Genomic DNA, 10,900 nt, shown 5'->3' on the forward strand with positions numbered 1-10,900 from the left:
AATGATTTTAACGCTGCAAGGTCAGGCGGTGCCGCCGGTGCCGTCGGTGCTGCCGGTGCCGCCGATGCCGCCGGTGCCGTCGGCGCTGCCGGTGCCGCCGGTGCCTCGCCAGGGAGGGAATGGGGTGGGGTGGGAGGGGGTGCACACCCGGTGCTTCCAGAGCCAAGAGAGCAAAACACCCCCCAGCCCCTCACCCCAGCAGGCCGAGCCGCAGGGCCCCGTCCCGGCAGGGCCCCGTCCCGGCAGGCGGCAGGGGACAAGCACACCGGGGCGGCGGCCCCGCTCCCTCACCTCACCGCCGCCGCCGCCGCCGCACCGCCATCCCGCACCACCTCGCTCCGCGCTACGTCCGCAGCCGGGCCGGGCCGGGGCGGGCCGGGGCCGCGGGGTCGGGGCTGTACCGAGGCCCCCCACCCCCCCCCCTGCCCCGCCCGCCCCCGCCCCGCCCCGCCCCGCGCTCCCGCTTTGCACGCGCTGGGGAGCCGCCGCCGCCGCCGCCGGGGCCGCCGCTGCCGGGGCCGCCGCCGCCGCCGCCGGCGGGGATGCTGCGCGCTCCTCGCCCGGCCCCGGCCCCCGGCGGGCTCCTGCCATGCCGCAGAGTTGATTTACAATAAAGATTTGGAAAACGGCGCCGGTTTGCTTCCTGCCGGGGCCGAGCGCGGGCGGCGCGGGGCAGCGGGCAGCGGGCAGCGGGCAGCAGCCTCCCCTCCCAGCGCTGGGGATGCTCCGGGCCCTGGTCCCCCCTGCCTCATCCCGCGGACCTCCTCCCTCTGTCAGCAGGCAGCAGGCAGCAGCCTCCCCTCCCAGCGCTGGGGATGCTCCGGGCCCTGGTCCCCCCCGCCTCATCCCGCGGACCTCCTCCCCCTGTCTTACACTCCACCCTGGTCCCTCCCCAGGGGCTGGGACTGCCCTGACCTTCGTGTCTGCCTCAGGGGTCCCCTCACACGCAGGCAATGGCACACGGGGAGTGACACCGAGCTCCTGCCCGGCTGGGGACCCTGCAGCACCACGGGGACCTGTGGGTGGCCCTCGTCCCTCCGCGGCAATGCTCAGTCCTGCAGCTGTCCCAGTGCAAGGACACAGCTCCAGCACTGTCCCACCGTGGCACTATGGACACCAGGTCCTCGCCCAGCTGTGGAGTGCACCATCCCATTGCAGGCACAAAGGGCAGGCTCCCATCCCCTTCCAGGAGCCAAACCCTGCAGAGAGGGCTCTGGGAATGGGTTCCCAAATGCAGAGAGACCCAGGAGGGTCAGACAATGGTTTGGGTTGGAAGGAATCTTCAAGAGCATCCAGTTGCAGCTCCCTGCCCATGGGCAGGGAGACCTCTTGGTGATCCAGACCTCATCCAACCTGGTCTCAAACACTTCCAGGGAGGAGGCAGCCACAGCCTCCCTGGGCAGCCTGTGCCAGAGTCTCTCCATCCTCACTCTAAATAATTTCTTCCTCCTCTCCAGTCTCAGTCTCTCCACTCCCAGCTCAAAGCCATTGTTCCTCATCCTGGCACTGCCAGCCCTTGTCCAAAGTCCCTGCCCAGCTCTCCTGGAGCCCCTTCAGGTACTGCAAGGCTGCTCTAAGGTCTCCCTGGAGCCTTCTCTTCTCCAGGCTGAACAGCCCCAGCTCTCTCAGCCTGTCCCCACAGGGGAGGCTCTGCAGCCTCTGATCATCTTGGTGGCCTCCTCTGTCCCCTCTCCAGCAGCTCCAGGTCCTTCTTGTGCTGGGGGCCCCAGAGCTGGAGGCAGTGCTGCAGGTGGGGGCTGAGCAGAGGAGGGCAGAGGGCAGAATCCCCTCCCTTGCCCTCTGGCCATGCTGCTCTTAACGCAGCCCAGGACAAGGGTGTCTGCTGGGGCTAACAGTGCACACTGCTGGCTCATGTTAAGTGCCTCATCAGCCAGCACCCCCTGCTGCTGCTCTCCAGCCACTCCTCATCCAGCCTGGACTTGGGCTTGGAATGGCCCCGACCCAGCTGCAAGGCTTTGAGCTTGGCCTTGTTGGGCTTCCTGAGGTTGGCTTGGGCCCAGCTCTGCAGCCTGTCCAGCTCCCTCTGGATGGATCCTTCCCTCCAGTGTGTCAGCTGCACCACACAGCTTGGTGTAGTCTGCTGGCTTGCTGAGGGTGCCTCAGTCCCTCTGCCCACAGACAGCACTGGGCCCAGCACCAACCCCCCAGGGACTCCACTTGTCACTGCTGTCCCTTTGGACACTGAGCTGTTGCCCACAGGTCTTAAGAGAGTGGCCCTGCAGCCAGTGCCTGATGCCCCAAGCTGTCCCTCTGTCAAACCCTTGTCCTTCCAGGTTAGAGATGCAGCATTCTCCTACAGGAGCAGTCCTGGTGGTGCTCAGCTGGTGCTGGGCTGGCAAAGTTCAGCACAGATGGACTGACAGGCACAGCCAGCCTGATGGGCACAGAAGGGCTGTTTGGCACAGCCAGACTGACTGGCACAGCAGGGCTGATGGACACAGCCAGACTGACTGGCACAGCTGGGCTGATGGGCACAGCCAGACTGACTGGCACAGCTGGGTTGATGGGCATGGCCAGACCGACAGGCACAGGCAGATGGGCACAGCCAGACTGATGGACACAGCCAGACTGATCGGCACAGCCAGACTGATGGACACAGACTGACTGTCACAGCTGGGTTGATGGGTACAGCCAGGCTGTTTGGCACAGACAGGTTGATGGGCACAGCCAGGCTGACTGGCACAGCGGGGCTGATGGGCATAGCCAGGCTGATGGGCACAGCCAAACAGGCACAGCCAGCATGATGGGCACAGTGGGGCTGTTTGGCATGGCCAGACTGATGGGTACAGCTGGGCTGATGGGTACAGCCAGACTGACTGGCACAGTGGGGCTGATGGGCATGGCCAGACTGATGGGCATGGCCAGACTGATGGGCACAGCCAGACAGGTGCAGCCAGGATGATGGGCACAGCCAGACTGATAGACACAGCCAGCCTGCTGGGCACAATGGGGCCGATGGGCACCACCATCCTCTTGGGCACATCTGGGTTGTTTGGCACAGCGGGGCCGATGGGCACCAACAGCCTCTTGGGCACAGCGGGGCCGATGGGCACCGCCAGCCTGCTGTGCCAGCCGGGTTGTTTGGTACAGTGGGGCTGATGGGCACAGTGGGGCTGATGAGCACAGTGGGGCCGATGGGCACCGCCAGCCTGCTGTGCCAGCCAGGTTGTTTGGCACAGCGGGGCTGATGGGCACAGCGGGGCCGATGGGCACAGCGGGGCCGATGGGCACCGGCAGCCTGCTGTGCCAGCCGGGTTGTTTGGTACAGTGGGGCTGATGGGCACAGTGGGGCTGATGGGCAGAGCGGGGCCGATGGGCACAGCGGGGCCGATGGGCACCGCCAGCCTGCTGTGCCAGCCGGGTTGTTTGGCACCGCTCCGCAGATCCACCAGGAGAGGGCTCCCCCAGCCCACGCACGCCAGGGCGGACGGGAGCCGGAGAGCGCAGGGGAGGCTCGGAGAGCGGTTTGGGTCGGAAGGGAGCTCACGGCTCACGCAGTGCAACCCCCTGCGGCCAGCAGGGACAGCCCCGGCCAGAGCAGGTTGCTGGCAGCCCCTCACAGCCTCACCCGGACCGGTCCCGGGGCTGCGGCAGCTCGCACCGCTCGGGGTGCCCCGGGCCAGGCTCCCGCCGCGCTCAGCAGCTTCTGTGCTGGCATCGTTCAGAGGAGAGAGCTGAGGGGGCAGCTGGTTCCTTCTGGGGGTTCTTTTGTGTTTGGAAAGGAGTGGGACAGGAGAGAGACAACTCTGGGGACACTGAGGAAGGGAGTGAGAGGCTCACCCACCCCCTCCCCCCCCAATCCCCACCTCCTCTTTGGCCCATGGTGGACAGCAGGCTGAGCCCCTGCAGCCCACGGAGACCTCAAGGCTGGAGCAGAATCCAGCACGCAGCCCCTGGAGGGTCCCACACTGGAGCAGGTGACTGCTCCCGAGGAAGCCGTGACCCTGGGTGGATTGCAGCCAGTGGAAGAAACCCTCTCTGGCAGGAGAAGTCCGGGGGGGGACTGTCTGCTCTGGGAGGAACACGACCCTGCCACAGCGGGGGGTTGTGAGGAGTTCTCCCCCCGAGGAGGGTTGAGAGGAAGAAACAAGGTGGGAGGGACTGGGGGGGGACTGGGAGGGACTGCAACCTCCATTCCCCATCCCCCTGCGCTGCTGGAGGGGAGGAGGTGGAGGCTGGGGAGCAGAGATGGGCTGGGGAAGAGGGGAGGGGAGGGGGGGAAGTGGCTTTGAGATGCATTTGTGCTGCTCCCTCTCCAGCTGGCACTGGGTTTGCTCTCTCAGTTCCATGGATTTGGTGGCCCAAGGTGGAGTCTCTTTGTGCCCATGATGGTACCAGGTCACTGTGCCCTCCCAGTGGGCTGAGCTGGCATCTTTGCTGTCTCTTGGGTCCTCTGAGGACATCAAACCTGCTATGCAAGGGCACCTGGGCAGGTGGGCATGCATTGGGCAGTCACACCTGCAGCACCAGGCAGGAACTTCTTGCCCATCACCTCCTGTCCTCCCTGTCCTCCAAGGCACCACACTCAGAGGGGCAGAAAGGGGACAGGGAGTTCTCCATAGCAGGGGCTCTGTCCCCCTGCTGGGTTTCCATCTCCAAACATCTCTCTCACTCTCTTGCATTCTCTGATGACCCTCAAGCTGCTGACCTCCTCCCAGGGCTCCAGCACACGAAGGGCATGGAACTGTAGGAATGGGTGCAGAGGAGGCCAGGAAGATGATCAGAGGGCTGAGGAACCTCTGCTTTGGGGACAGGCTGGGAGAGCTGGGGCTGTTCAGCAGGGAGAAGAGAAGGCTCCAGGGAGACCTCAGAGCAGCCTTGCAGTACCTGAAGGGCTCCAGGAGAGCTGGGCAGGGACTTTGGACAAGGGCTGGGAGTGCCAGGATGAGGAACAATGGCTTTGAGCTGGGAGAGGAGAGACTGAGAGTGGAGAGGAGGAAGAAATTCTTGAGAGTGAGGCTGGGGAGACTCTGGCACAGGCTGCCCAGGGAGGCTGTGGCTGTCCCCTCCCTGGAGGTGTTCAGGGCCAGGCTGGATGAGGCCTTAAGCAGCCTGGGCAGGGGGAGGTGTCTCTGCCCATGGCAGGAGGTTGGAGCTGGATGCTCTTGAAGGTCCTTTCCAGCCCAACCCCTTCTGTGACTCTAATGTTCATGTGGGCAGCTCAAGCTGATGAACTCACAATTATTTGGGGGGGTTGTTTGTTTTCATGTAGATAAAAGCATTTGAGCACCATGAGCTGGAGTGCTCTGACCCCTGCTAGAGGAGAGCCACAGCCCCTGGAGCTGGATGATCTTTAAGGTCCCTTCCAACCCACCCTGTTCTGTGATTCTATCACCACTCAGCAGAGGAGCTTCTCTACCTGGGCACCCCTCCCACAGGTCTGCTCACTGCTGCCACCCAACACTGCCAGGAGAGTCCCAGACAGCCTCCCCTGCAATGGTGCCAGGGACATCCCTCACCTCCCTTGGGCACCCTGGGCCAGGAGCTCACCACATTCACAGTGAAGGACTTTTTGCCTTGTACCTAACCAAAATCCACCCTGGTTCAATTTGAAACCATCACCTCCTCTCCTGTCACCACTCTGCTGGGGGCAGGAGTTGATCTATTAGAGGGTAGGAGAGCTCTGCAGAGGGACCTTGCCAGGCTGCACAGATGGGCAGAGGCCAAGGGCAGGAGATTGAACACATCCAAGTGCCAGGGGCTGCACATTGGCCACAGCAACCCCAGGCAGTGCTACAGGCTGGGGGCAGAGTGGCTGAGAGCAGCCAGGCAGAGAGGGACCTGGGGGTAGTGGTGAACAGCAGCTGAAAAGGAGCCAGCAGTGTGCCCAGGCAGCCAAGAAGGCCAAGGGCATCCTGGCCTGCAGCAGGAAGTGTGGCCAGCAGGAGCAGGGAAGTCCTTGTGCCCTGTGCTCAGCACTGCTGAGGCCACACCTGGAGTCCTGTGTCCAGTTCTGGGCTCCTCAGGTTAGGAAAGAGGTTGAGCTGCTGGAAGGTGTCCAGAGAAGGGCAAGAAAGCTGGGGAGGGGTCTGGAGCACAGCCCTGGGAGGAGAGGCTGAGGGAGCTGGGGTTGCTTAGCCTGGAGAAGAGGAGGCTCAGGGGAGACCTTCTTGCTCTCTGCAACTCCCTGCAGGGAGGTTGGAGCCAGGTGGGGATTGGGCTCTTCTGCCAGGCAGCCAGCAGCAGAACAAGAGGACACAGTCTCAAGCTGTGCCAGGGGAGGTTTAGGCTGGAGGTGAGGAGAAAGTTCTTCATAGAGAGAGAGATTGGCCACTGGGATGTGCTGCCCAGGGAGGTGGTGGAGTCCCCAGCCCTGGAGGTGTTTAGGAAGAGCCTGGATGAGGCCCTTGGTGCCATGGTTGAGTTGCTCAGATGGTGCTGGGGGAGAGGTTGGACTTGATGATCTTGAAGGTCTTTTCCAACCTGGTTAATTCTATCCTATCCTATCCTATCCTATCCTATCCTATCCTATCCTATCCTATCCTATCCTATCCTATCCTATCCCATTCCATTCCATAAGGTCTCCCCTGAGCCTTCTCTTCTCCAGCCTCTGGGAAGCCTCTGCAGAGGCTGTTGCTGCCCTGGCATTGCCTTAGGCACAAGGTGATAGCATGTGAGGCAATGACCCTGAAATTGTGCCAGGGGAGGGTTAGGCTGGAGATTAAGAAAGATTTCTTTGCTGCAAGAGTGGTCAGGGACTGGCACAGACTGCCCAGGGAGGTGGTGGAGTCCCCATGCCTGGAGGTGCTGAGGAAATGTGTGGCTGTGGCACTTTGGGGCATGGTTTGGTGGCCGCGGTGGGGTTGGACTGGGTGATCTTAGAGCACTTTGCCAACCCAAACAATTCTGTGATTGTTGAGCTGGAGGCTGCTGGGAAGCTGTGGCATGAGCCCAGCCTTCTCCTGAGCAGGGTCTTGGCTGGGCAGTGCCCAGGCACTGGGCAGAGGGGAAGGAAGTGGGGTGGGGGCAGCAGGGGCTGCTGTGGGCAGGGCAGCTGCCAGTGCTGTGGGGAGATGCCCAGGGCCTGCCCCTCCTCACCTGGCCCCGAGGAAGCAGTGAGCTGCTGTGAGGACCCACTGGGAGCTGATCAGGGCCCCTGCACAGGTGTGCCCTGTGCCTGCTTCCCAGGGCTCCTGGATGCTGATGATCCAGCGCCAGGCCCCAGGCTGGGCACCGCTGCTGTGCGGTGAGCCCTGGTACCAAGCCCTGGGCTGGAGCCCACAGCTCCTCCTGCAGCCAGGAACTCAGGAGAGTCCTGCTCAGGGCTGCTGCTGCCAGGAGCTCAGCCTGCCACAGGGGCTGGGGGCAGGGGCAGGGTTGTTAGGGTGAGGGTCAGGGTTAGGTTCAGGATCAGGGTAAAGGTTAGGGTCAGGGTTAGGGTAAGGGTTAGGGTCAGGATTAGGGTAAGGGTTATGGTCAGGATTAAATTCAGGATTAGGGTAAAGGTTAGGTTCAGGATTAGGGTAAAGGTTAGGGTCAGGATTGGGGTAAAGGTTAGGGTCAGGATTGGGGTAAGGGTTAGGTTCAGGATTAGGGTAAGGGTTATGGTCAGGATTAGGGTAAGGGTTAGGATCAGGATTAGGGTAAGGGTTAGGATCAGGATTAAGGTAAGGGTTAGGATCAGGATTGGGGTAAGGGTTAGGATCAGGATTAGGGTAAGGGTTAGGATCAGGTTTGGGGTAAGGGTTAGGTTCAGGATTAGGGTAAGGGTTAGGTTCAGGATTGGGGTAAGGGTTAGGTTCAGGATTGGGGTAAGGGTTAGGTTCAGGATTAGGGTAAGGGTTAGGTTCAGGATTAGGGTAAGGGTTATGGTCAGGATTGGGGTAAGGGTTAGGATCAGGATTAGGGTAAAGGTTAGGGTCAGGATTGGGGTAAGGGTTAGGTTCAGGATTAGGGTAAGGGTTATGGTCAGGATTAGGGTCAAGGTTAGGGATAGGGTGAGTGTTAGGTTTAGGGTCAGGGTTAGGATCAGGATTAGGGTCATGCTTAGGGTCAGGGTGAGGACCCTAAGGTGCACCCACAGCAGCTTGCCCAGCAGCACAGTGCCCAGGGGGTTTGGAAGCTCTCCACACCAGGAGACTCCACAACCTCTCTGGGCAGCCTGCTCCAGGCCTCCAGCAGCCTCACACCAAACAACTTTCTCCTCCTGTTCAGATGGAACCTCCTGGGTTCCAGTCTGTGCCCTCTGCCCCTTGGCCTGTCCCTGGGCACCACTGAGCAGAGCCTGGCCCCAGCCTCTTGTCCCCCCCAGCTCCTTTAGCTCTTGCTGAGCATTGCTCAGCTCCCCTCTGGGGCTGCTCTTCTGCAGGCTCTCAGCCCCAGGGCTCTCAGCCTTTGCTCCTCACAGAGCAGCTCCAGGCCCCTCAGCATCTTCAGAGCCTCCCCTGGGCTCTCTCCAGCAGTTCCCTGTCTCTCAAGCCAGAGTCCATCAGCTGTGTGCCTGCAGAATTGCTCCATGGTGAGGAAGAGCTGAGCTGCCCTGAAGCCTCCGTGCAAAGGAGAGCCTTGGCTCAGCTCTGCTCCTGCTCTGTCCCAGCCACCCCCCGTGCTGGGGCACTTCGGGGGAGAGCCAGAGCAGGCTCTGCACTTCTCATCTCCCTCTCCAGACCGCAGTTTCCCAGCAGGAACCAGAGCTGACACAGCCAGAAGCAGTCCTGCTGTCCTCCAGCACCGCCGGCAGAAGGCTCAGGTCCGGTGGCTGCGGCTGCGTGAGCGGAGCGCTGCCGTCGGGGCAGGGACAGCAGGGACAGACGGACGGCAGCGGGGCCGTGTGGCTGCGTCTGCCTTCAGAGACCTTCCCAGCTGCAAAACCTGAGTCTGTGCTGGGAGTTCAGTCTGGGTTCTTCCTTTCCTTGCATGAAAAACCAGGCTGTGGAGGTCTGGCTGCATTGTGAGCCCAGGTTTGGGCTGTTGCTGTCCCTCCCCTAGGATTTATCCCCAAAGAAAGGAGAACATCTCCCCATTGCCCTCACCCAGCAGCCCTGCCCCTGCCCCAATGCCATCTCCCCACTGCCCTCACCCAGCAGCCCTGATCCTGCCCAGCTGCCATCTCCCCATTGCCCTCACCCAGCAGCCCTGCCCCTGCCCAGCTGCCATCTCCCTATTGCCCTCATCCAGCAGCCCTGCCCCTGCCCAGCTGCCATCTCCCCATTGCCCTCACCCAGCAGCCCTGTCCCTGCCCAGCTGCCATCTCCCCACTGCCCTCACCCAGCAGCCCTGATCCTGACCTGATGCCATCTCCCCACTGCCCTCACCCAGCAGCCCTGTCCCTGCCCAGCTGCCATCTCCCCACTGCCCTCACCCAGCAGCCCTGATCCTGACCTGATGCCATCTCCCCACTGCCCTCACCCAGCAGCCCTGTCCCTGCCCCAATGCCATCTCCCCACTGCCCTCACCCAGCAGCCCTGATCCTGCCCCAATGCCATCTCCCCACTGCCCTCACCCAGCAGCCCTGCCCCTGCCCAGCTGCCATCTCCCCATTGCCCTCACCCAGCAGCCCTGTCCCTGCCCAGCTGCCATCTCCCCACTGCCCTCACCCAGCAGCCCTGCCCCTGCCCAGCTGCCATCTCCCCATTGCCCTCACCCAGCAGCCCTGCCTCTGCCCAGCTGCCATCTCCCCATTGCCCTCACCCAGCAGCCCTGATCCTGCCCAGCTGCCATCTCCCCACTGCCCTCACCCAGCAGCTCTGCCCCTGCCCAGCTGCCATCTCCCCATTGCCCTCACCCAGCATCTCTGCCCAGCTGCCATCTCCCCACTGCCCTCACCCAGCAGCCCTGATCCTGCCCAGCTGCCATCTCCCCATTGCCCTCACCCAGCAGCCCTGATCCTGCCCAGCTGCCATCTCCCCACTGCCCTCACCCAGCAGCCCTGTCCCTGCCCAGCTGCCATCTCCCCATTGCCCTCACCCAGCAGCCCTGATCCTGCCCAGCTGCCCTCTCCCTCTGCTCTCAAGAGTGACCAATCCATCTCAGCTTTCTCCTGAGCCCAGGAGCTGAGGCCCACAGCCTCCTCCTGCTCTCCTGGCAGCCCCCAGGCAGTGGCCTCCACCCTGGGCAGATTTCTGGGGGAGTCCTTCAGGTTTGTCCTCCTTGTGTGCAGCCTGAAAGCAACTTCTGCCTCCTTGGATTCTCGTTGGAAACCCACAGCCAGATGGTCAGGCAGCAGCTTCAGCAGCCACACAACCATGCAGGGATTTCAGGTTCAAGGTTTTCCCCTTATGTAAAGGCACAGCCAGAGAGGCAGCTCTGGGTGAGCTGCTCTCTGATTTCCTTGGGTTAGCTAATAATGAGGGATTTGTTAACTAACAATGGGGAATTTGTTGGCCTGGAGAAGAGGAAGCTGAGGGGAGACCTCCTGGCTGTCTACAAGGCTCTGAAAGGTTGGAGCCAGGTGGGATTGGTCTCTCCTCCCAAGGAACAAGGCATAGGACAAGAGGGAATGGCCTCAGGCTGCCCCAGGGGAGGTTTAGGTTGGACATGAGGAACAATTTCTTCCCCTTGAGGGTTGTTAAGGCCTGGCCCAGGCTGCCCAGAGCAGAGTCCCCATCCCTGGAGGGGTTTCCAAGCATCCAGATGGGTTCTGGTGTCCTGGGTTGACCTGCAGGGAGGTTGGAGCCAGGTGGGGGTTGGTCTCTTCTCCCAGGCACCCAGCAGCAGAACAAGAGGACACAGTCTCAAGCTGTGCCAGGGGAGGTTTAGGCTGGAGGTGAGGAGAAAGTTCTTCATAGAGAGAGAGTTGTTGGCCACTGGGATGTGCTGCCCAGGGAGGTGGTGGAGTCCCCAGCCCTGGAGGTGTTGAGGAAGAGCCTGGATGAGGCCCTTGGTGCCATGGTTGAGTTGCTCAGATGGTGCTGGGCGAGAGGTTGGACTGGATGATCTT

This window comes from Melanerpes formicivorus, unplaced genomic scaffold, assembly GCF_026170545.1.
Source record: "Melanerpes formicivorus ecotype bairdi unplaced genomic scaffold, bMelFor1.0.p_v2 SCAF_113, whole genome shotgun sequence".
NCBI lineage: Eukaryota > Metazoa > Chordata > Aves > Piciformes > Picidae > Melanerpes > Melanerpes formicivorus.